Source organism: Octopus sinensis, linkage group LG7 (genome assembly GCF_006345805.1).
Source record: "Octopus sinensis linkage group LG7, ASM634580v1, whole genome shotgun sequence".
NCBI lineage: Eukaryota > Metazoa > Mollusca > Cephalopoda > Octopoda > Octopodidae > Octopus > Octopus sinensis.
The window spans coordinates 69,879,470-69,888,451 of record NC_043003.1 but is presented as its reverse complement, the minus strand read 5'-3'; the positions used below and the strand labels follow the sequence as shown (position 1 = coordinate 69,888,451).

At 37.5% G+C, this 8,982-nt stretch overlaps 1 protein-coding gene across 2 annotated transcripts in view; it reads left to right on the top strand.

Annotated features, from left to right (window-relative positions):
- The first annotated feature begins 208 nt into the window (after positions 1-208).
- The window catches only part of LOC115214434 (doublecortin domain-containing protein 1-like), a 299,436-nt gene continuing 290,662 nt past the window's right edge, over positions 209-8,982 (top strand). The window contains exon 1 of one of the 2 annotated variants that reach the window (XM_036504819.1): positions 209-368. The gene's annotated coding sequence lies outside the window, so the exon portion shown is untranslated. The remainder of the gene's footprint in view (positions 369-8,982) is intronic. The other variant, XM_036504818.1, reaches the window with a different exon arrangement.

Sequence of the window (8,982 nt, the reverse complement as noted above, 5' to 3'; positions counted from 1 at the left end):
ATATATTTGCGCGCATTTATTGATTTCTAGCTATTAATACGAGGTTAGCACCTGTACGTTATGTATCTGGATACTCTTGTGAGAGAGAGAGAGAGAGAGAGAGAGAGAGAGAGAGAGAGAGAGAGAGAGAGACTTTATTAATAAAGCTGTACAACGTGTGTTATACTTGTATATGTTTATGGTGTCCTTGTGTCAGTCGCTAAGGCAACAGCTCAAACGATTATCAGTTTTTGAAACAGGTACTCTCTCCTTCTCTCTCTCTCTCTCTCTCTCAACAACGTTGCGAAGCATTTTCTTACCATCTCTCCAGTTTTAATCCATGAGTGAATATATTTTCCTGTTGGGATCTGTTATATCAAAAATAACCGGTAACTAAACTATCAAATTTATTTTTTTCTGTTTAAAACTTTGCAGATAAAGTATTTATTTATCTTTTTATTCCACGTACAGTCTCTTAGGTGAAACGAATAATAGTTAAACCTTTAATGTCAGAAAAATTTATATGTATTTCTGTTTTACTATTCATAATTACCAGCATCTAATATTAGAGATATTTATCATATAATAAGATGAAGTGAAACTCATGCCCTTCCCAGAGAACTCAATGACTTCCGTGAAGTAAATTAGCTTCAACTGTGAATCGAAATCGTATCGTAGTGATCACTTCTAAGCCGGTGGGGTTAATTCTTCATGTAGGGCAGCTTACCCTTTCGTATTTACTAATTTCTATCTTATAACCATCCCCAATTTCAATGACAACAGCTCGACTGGATACTTTATTTCCCCATAAATGTTCTCAATGATCGACAATAAAAAAACTTAAAACTTACTTTGTAGCATCCTAAGTTTCTTTAAAATGTTGATGTAGCAATCCTTCGGCATTGGTACACAACGTCATTCACCCATAGGCTAAAAAAGACGGTGGATGACATCGTCTCCTCGAACCGACACTCTGTAGACCAATACTGAAGGAATACCGTTAATGTTTTATTGGTGTGTTTATCTATAGAGGAAGATTCCGTCTCACCATTTTCCTGTTGTTATTTAATTGATTTGTTAATCCGTCTCTACGTTCTGAGTTCAAATTCCGTCGAGATCGACTTTACCTCTCATCCTTTCAGGGTCAATAAAATAAGCACTAGTGGAGCGCTGGGGTCGATGTAATAGACCGGCCCCTAGCACCAATGTGTCTATAGTATAAAGAATTATTATTATTATCATCGATATTTCATTATTATACCCGTGTATAATACGGATGTAATAACGAAAATTTACCGGGAAGTTGTACGGAAATGGGTATAAAAATATATAAATTGAATTAAAACTCCTTTAACAAAAAATTATCTCAGAGAAACACCCCCACCTCCAATTTCTTGCCCTCTTCCTTCTTCATGAGGTAGTGATAGCTATTCTGAAAGTCCGCCTCCAAGAGATAACATCCATTTTGTGAGACAGGAGTAACAATTAGAATTTACCCATTGTTTCCTTAATACACATAATGTTTAACATATAATGAACCCACATTATTCATACATATCGATATGTATTGCGCATACAAACTCAGACACGCACAAACACCGCACCTATTCTTAAGTGTCTTGAAGGAGGGTTAAGTTCGAGCAAATGAGGACCAAGACCACTGTTCTTGGTTGATAAAGGTTTTCTATGTTTGCATTGCAGATGCCCTCGGAAAAGTAATCCTAAAATATTGTGCTTTTGCGGAGGGTGAGGTGAAAGCGATAGTGTATCGCCTTGAGTTCTTATTAATTAAAGTTAACTGATGTCTTGTATGCATTTGGTGTCTTGCAAAGCGTCTGTAGTTATGGACGGGAAATGTTAGATCGGTTTCTTTTTTTCAATGTTTGAGACCTGAAGATGTTTACTCCATTTCTAAAGCGTAAATAAATCGGTTACTTAAGAAACGAAAAAGAGATGCAGTTAGACTCTAAACAAATATGTGTATATTGTATGGATATATGTTTATATGTATGTATGTGTATAATTTTAATTTTATTTATTTACCAGAATTAAAGACATAAGTTAGTAGGAGATATCACATTGTACTTGTTGTTAATAATTAGAAAACGATAATGGATTAGTAAAATCGTAAGAGCAGCGGAAAATACCTTTGAGGTTTATTGCTTTACGTTCTAAGTTCAAATCACTTTTTCTTTCATTCTTACCATGGTCAGTAAAATAAAGTAGATACAGATTAATTAACTATAATCTCACATTTGTGGTCTTCTAATCTATGTCAGAAATTAATATATAAAAATCTTAGATGTCTATCATTGACAAACTTTCATAAAATCGAGATTATGTTACTGCAACAGTTCCTATTGTTTAAGAATTCGAAAGTTTTTTTTTATTTTTATCAATATTAAATTTTGAATATTTTAATAATATAGATATCATCACCACCACCATCATCATCATCATCACGTCCAGTTCCATGCTTGCCTGTGTTGGACGGAATTTGTAGAGGCAGATTTTATGACCAGATGTCTTTCCTGTTGCTAACCTTCACCTGTTTCCAAATAAAGTAATTTTTTTAAATGGTTGGACAAGTTTTCATGGAACTTGGAGATGAAGGATGTTGCTTAAATGATTAGTCACTCTTGTTTTCAACACTCACACAATGCCACAAGGTGACCAAACGCACGTAGACATACATGTACACAGTTGTATACATTTATATATATTGGATGGGCTTCTTTCTGTTTCCATCTATCAAATCCACTCACAGGGCTTTGGTCAGGCCAGGACTATAGTAGAAGACACTTGCTCAAGGTGCCATACAGTGGGACTGAACTCAAAATCACATGATTGGGAAGCAAACTTCTTAATCACACAGCCATCATCATCATTGTTTAACCCTTTTGTTACCGTATTTCTGTGGAGATGTTCTGTGTTTCTTTCAATTAATTTTAAATATAACAAAGAATTTAGTAAAATAACTTAGTTTATCATTCAGCTAGTGTTAGGAACATAAATTGTGACTAAAGTTTAGTGGAAGATTTTAATTCAAAACTTGTGAAAACAAGACATTTGTACTACAGAGCCAGAGCTGATTTCAGCCAGGTTGGTAATAAAAGGGTTAACGTCCACTTTCCATGCTGGCATGGGTTGGATAATTTGACAGGAGCTGGCCAGGCAGAAGACTGCACCAGACCTGTGTCTGGTTTGGTGGGATTTTTACAGCTAGATGCCCTTCCTAACACCGACCACCCAGCAGAGTGGACTGAATGTTTTTTACATGGTACAAACACAGACAAGGTCAGTTTTGGCATGGTTTTTACAACTGTATGCCTTTCCAAATGCCAACCACTTTATAGTATGGACTGGATGCTCTTTATGTGGCACCAGCACTGGCATGAATGTAGCAGACTCACACTTTTTTGTAAAAACGTTCATGTTGCATGTCTCACTGTAAAGCAACACGGCAGTATGGTTATGAAGGTTAATTTGCAGCCCTATGTTTTGAGTTCAATCCCATTGTGTGACAATGGTCAAGTGTCTTCTACTAGAGCCTCAAGCTAGAAAATCTTTTGTGAGAAGAATTAGCTGATGGAAACTGTGAGGAAGACCATCATGTGTGTGTGTTTGTATGTATATATAAACATGTGTATGTTTATGCTTGTGTGTGTGTATATATATTTATGCATGTGGATATATTTGCATGTATGTATATACGTGTGTGTATATACATGTGTGTACGCACACGTAGCCACTACACATCTTTTTCTCTCCTTGTTTTTTTTGTCCCTTTCTGTAGAAGAGCATAGGCTCGAAACGTAAAAGACTTTTCCTATTCCTGAGCGTTATACTAATACATCTGTTTGTTTTGTACACCACCTGTCTTCATCTTTTGTTTTTTTCGTAAACTCTCCATATATATATATCAGGTCATTAAGTATGAAATGTCTGATTTTCTTATGCACCAAGCTTGACTGTTGTTAACTCTAATGTTTTTATCCTGACAATTTTTTGTTTTACAACATTGAAGAGTTACATCATCACTTTTCGAAATGCAGTTCATGGTGTCTGATTATAGTGTGAGTTTTTTCTTGCAAATCAGTTTTTGGGGCAGATAAAAAATTCGTGTTTTTTATTAATACGAGTTCCTTCGTGGAACCAATGTGTACCAGACAGCTCGAAGCATCAATGAGGTGATTGGTGAAGATGTGGCAGGGCATACTGTATGTCGATGGTTTGAGAAGTTCCGGTCTGGTGACTTTACTCTTAAAAGTCAGCCCCGTGATAGACCTGTGACCAAGGTGGATAATAATAAGCTGGAAACTGTAGTGGAAGCAGATACATCATCATCACATGAGTTAGCAGCAAGGTTTGATGTTTCGATTCCGACTGTAACAAATAAAAGAAAAAATGAATACATTTCTGAAAGAACAATAAACAAAAGAAAATCGGTTATGGTCACGCCTGAAATGTCTTCACCATCGGACAGCTCAATAAGGACTGGCCTGAATCTAAGCAACAAAAAGCATTTCATTCTTTAAAGCCCCGTGATAGACCTGAGACCAAGGTGGATAATAATGAGCTGGAAACTGTAGTGGAAGCAGATACATCTCAAACTATACATGTGTTAGCAGCAAGGTTTGATGTTTCGATTCTGACTGTATAGGACCATCTGAAACAAATCGGCAAGGTAAAGAAGGTGGACAAGTGGGTACCACATGAACTGAACAAGCATCAAATGACACGTCATCTTGAAACTTGCTATTCTTTGCTGTCACAGCATAAAAGCAAACCATTTTTGCATCGTATTGTTATGTGTGATGAAAAATGGATTCTTTTTAACAGTAGCAGTTGCACAAAGAATTCTACTGAAGTTACAGGAACTGAACTTGGAAGTACTCTGTCATCCACCATATTCACCAGACCTTGCACCAGCTGACTATATTGTTTTGCAGGCATTAGACAACTTTTTGCAAGGAAAAATCTTCAAATCTGAAAAAGATGCAAAAGCAGCCTTTCGTGATTTCATCACCTCTTGCTCTCCAGAATTCTTTGCTGCCAGCATAAATAAGCTACCAATAAAATGGCAAAATAGTGTTGATAATTTAGGTTCATACTTTGGTTAACTGCATTGGTTTTTGTTGAAATAAAGTAAAATAAACTTTCAGTTAAAAATTAGCCAGTTCATTCTTAATAACCTGATATATATTTACCAGGTGTATCAGCAAAATTGTTCAAATTTTAGACTCAGCTTCAAACCTTTGTGTCTCAGGAATGCTTAATGATAACTTAATGGAATTATCAGAGGTTTTTCTAACACTTTTGGACACTTCTTTGAGCAAGAAAAAATATTGATTACTCTCCAAGCTCACCAGAAGAATCAGGATGAAGTTGATCATTGGCGAAAATGACATTTTCATAAATAATTAACCATAGCTTAGGATTGGGAGCTCATAAAGGATTGGTAAAAAAGTTCAAATGGAAGCTTAAAGTTTTATTTCAAAGTGCCAGAGAGAATCCTGACTGAAATCCTACCTGTTAGGCATTCAAGACTTGCTCTGTTTTTGGCAATGTCTTCTTCAACCCTCTTCCTGACTAGATCACAAGCTTTTTTAATGAATTTCTCACCAATATCCCCCTTTCACATCCTACAAATGAAGTTTTTGAGGGCTTGCCTTTTCTGACTAGTCATTCCAGATCCTGATGTTTTAAGGGCTTAAATCACATGATGAAGGAGACCAAAGTATCCTTATCCCAAAACCTGTTCCCAAACTCATTCCTGGGAAATTTTTGAGCCATTGAACTTGTGTGACAAGGAGCTCCATCTTGCTGGAAAACAAACTTAAAGTCCTTAGCGATCTTGTTGGGGTGTCCCTTGTCTCTTACCTTAGGATGTTCAGAAAGAATCCGGGTTTTTACGCCTTTCAAAATCTGAACATAACAGACTCCTGTCAGTCTCTCAGCCTTCTTAAACATGATCAATGACACCTTCTTGCTACGCAGGTGAAAACCATTACCTTGACAGGGGTTTTATACCTGAAAATAACATTCTTGGTTCTCTTGTGAGGAGCTGAGGCTGGAACATGGCTGTTGTGTCTGTGTGCATATCTTGGGTGAAATTCTTCTCATCTGGGTAAAAGGTCACTCCAGAATTGTGTTTCGTTTTGTTCAAGATAACCTTTGCCCTCTCCAGCCTCCTAACATTTTGTCCTGGAGTAACAAGGTGCCTCATAGATATCATGTAGGACTTCATTTTCCAGTCTTCTGTCACTGCTCTTTGAACTGTTATAGCTGAAACTTCTCTTTCATGTGCCAAGCATCTTTCAGATTGAGTTGGATCTCTTCTGATTGATCTCTTCAACTCCAGATTGAAATGATGACCCTTCTTGCAGTTATGACCTCCTGATCCTGATCCTTTCATCTCTGCCATCTCCGTTTTCTCAAACTTATTTGCAATTCTCTTGATGGTTCTTGAATGGACTTTGAAGAGAATGAAGCTGGAGAATGGATGTTCAGTTGGGAAGACATGGTGAGGCTGGCACAAAACGATTTCAGCCTGTTACTGTTCTAGCTTAATATCTCAATGTGTATTTCACTGATTCTTACAAATCTTGGTGTCAGTATGGTCAGTCATCTTACCTGCAAAACATGGAAAATTGCAAATTGATAAGCTTATTGGTTTTAAAATGTTTTAAGAATTTGTGAGCATGACAATTTTGCTGTTACACCCAGTATGTGTGTGTGCACACGCACGTGTATGTATGTGTGTATATGTATATGTATATGTATGTATGTATGTATGTAAGTATATATGGTGAAGGATGGAGTGGAGTGAAGCTTTTAAGGAGGCCAAGATAACACATGCAAGACTCAAGAGAGATTTAAAAAAGAATGTTGCGATCGAGAAGGTGAATCTTAGTGACCCTTTTGTGTGCACAGTTTGTGACAGACCCTGCCTTTCTTTTGCTGGGCTCAGATCTCATTTGTGGACCCATAACAAATGAACCTCTGCCAACTACTCTGCCTATCTATATGTGCACATCTTTCAATGCCGTGTATGCCACCCCTCCACCCCTTTGGTTCTTATTTTATTGGGGTGGAACCTCATAGCCATTCACTGTTTTAAAAATCCTGTTATTATTTGGTTATTATCAGGAATTTCTGTTTTTTTCTTTTATTTGTTTCAGTCATCTGATTGTGGCCATGCTGGGGCACCACCTGGAAGAGTTTTAATTGAATGAATTGACTCCATTATTTTATTTTTTTTTTAGTGTGGTACTTATTCTATCAATCTCTTTTGCTGAACTGCTAAGTTATGGGGATGTAAACACACCAACACTGGTTGTCAAGTGGTTGTGGTGGTGGACAAATAGAGAACCAAATAACTTGCACATAAATATATATTCTGAGAGAGAGATGATAAGCTTCTTTCAGTTTCTGTCTACCAAATCCACTCACAAGGCTTTGGCCAGCCCAATGTGCCATGCAGTGGGATTGAACCCAGAACCATGTGGTTGGGAAGCAAACTTCTTACCATACAGCCATGCCTTGTATAAAAATAATTGATAAAAAATATTTTATGTATTCTTGAAATATAACAAATTTATTGCTGACAAATTTCAAGAAAATCTTATCAGGATCCTCAAGGATCACGTGCAGGTGTGGTCCCAGGAATTTTTCTAAGGGAAGGCATAAAATCAGAAGGGAATACAATTCCAGGAGAAATGGTCATAATATCATTATTTCCAAGGGCACACTTCTTTTCCTGAAGGGGACACGTACCCCTCAGGCCCTCACTTGAATCCACCCCTGACGTGGACCCTGGTTGAGAATCACTGGTCTAATTCATACTAGCACGGGAAAAAAAAATAGCAGATGTAAAAATGATGATGATGCTGGTAATGATGGGAGCAATAGCATTGAAACAATAGGTTGAACATGTAATTCTCTGTGTCATTGTTTGTTAACATCCTGCTGAAGTTGAGATTCCTGTTTGCTTCAGCAGTAATGAAAGAATTACCGATAACATATCAGTAGCTGTTTCATTAATATGTACATTAATTGAAGACATGACTGAGTGGTTACACACTGAAGGTGTGTGGCTTAGTGGTTAGGGCATTCAGCTCATGACCGTAAGGTCGTGAGTTCAATTCCTGGTTGCGCGTTGTGTCCTTGAGCAAGACCCTTTATTTTGTTTCGTTCCAGTCCACTCAGCTGGCAAAAATGAGATGTACCTGTATTTGAAAGGGGGCCAGCCTTGTCACACTCTGTGTTACGCTGAATCTCCCTGAGAACTACATTAAAAGTGTGTCTGTGGTGTACTCAGCCATTTGCATGTTAATTTCATGAGCATGCTGTTCTAGTCATTGAATCAACTGGAACCCTTGTCATCATAACTGATAGAAAAGCCACGCTAGGCAAGGTTACAAAGCTTGTTTTGCAACTGTGGCAGTTCAGGTTCAGTCCCACTGCACAGCAACTTGGGCAAGTATCTTCTGTTATAGCCCAAGGTCAACCAAGGCCTTGTAGATGAATTTGGTTAATGGAGACTGTGTGGCTGCCTGTTGTATCTTTATGTTTGTCCTTCACTACTGCTTGACAACCAGTGTTGGTGTGTTTACATCCCAATGACTTAACAGTTCAGTAAAAGACACTGATGGAATAAGTACTAGATTTAAAAGTAAGTACTGGGGTTGATTTGTTTGACTAAAACCCATCAAGATGGTGCCCCAGCATGGCCACATTCCATTGACTGAAACAAGTATGAGAACTAGCTTTGTAACTAACCCTAATTCCTTTTTTTCTTCTGTTGTTGTTTCACCCCTAGATCAACCATTATCAGGCAGATCTATGACTAATGTGCTCCACCTATGACCATCCCATTTTTTTTCTAGCTGTAGTATATCTTAGACTACATTGACTAATATGTCCTTTTTTTAACATTAGGTTTTGATCTGAAGGCGGCGAGCTGGCAGAAACGTTAGTACGCCGGTCGAAATGCTTAGT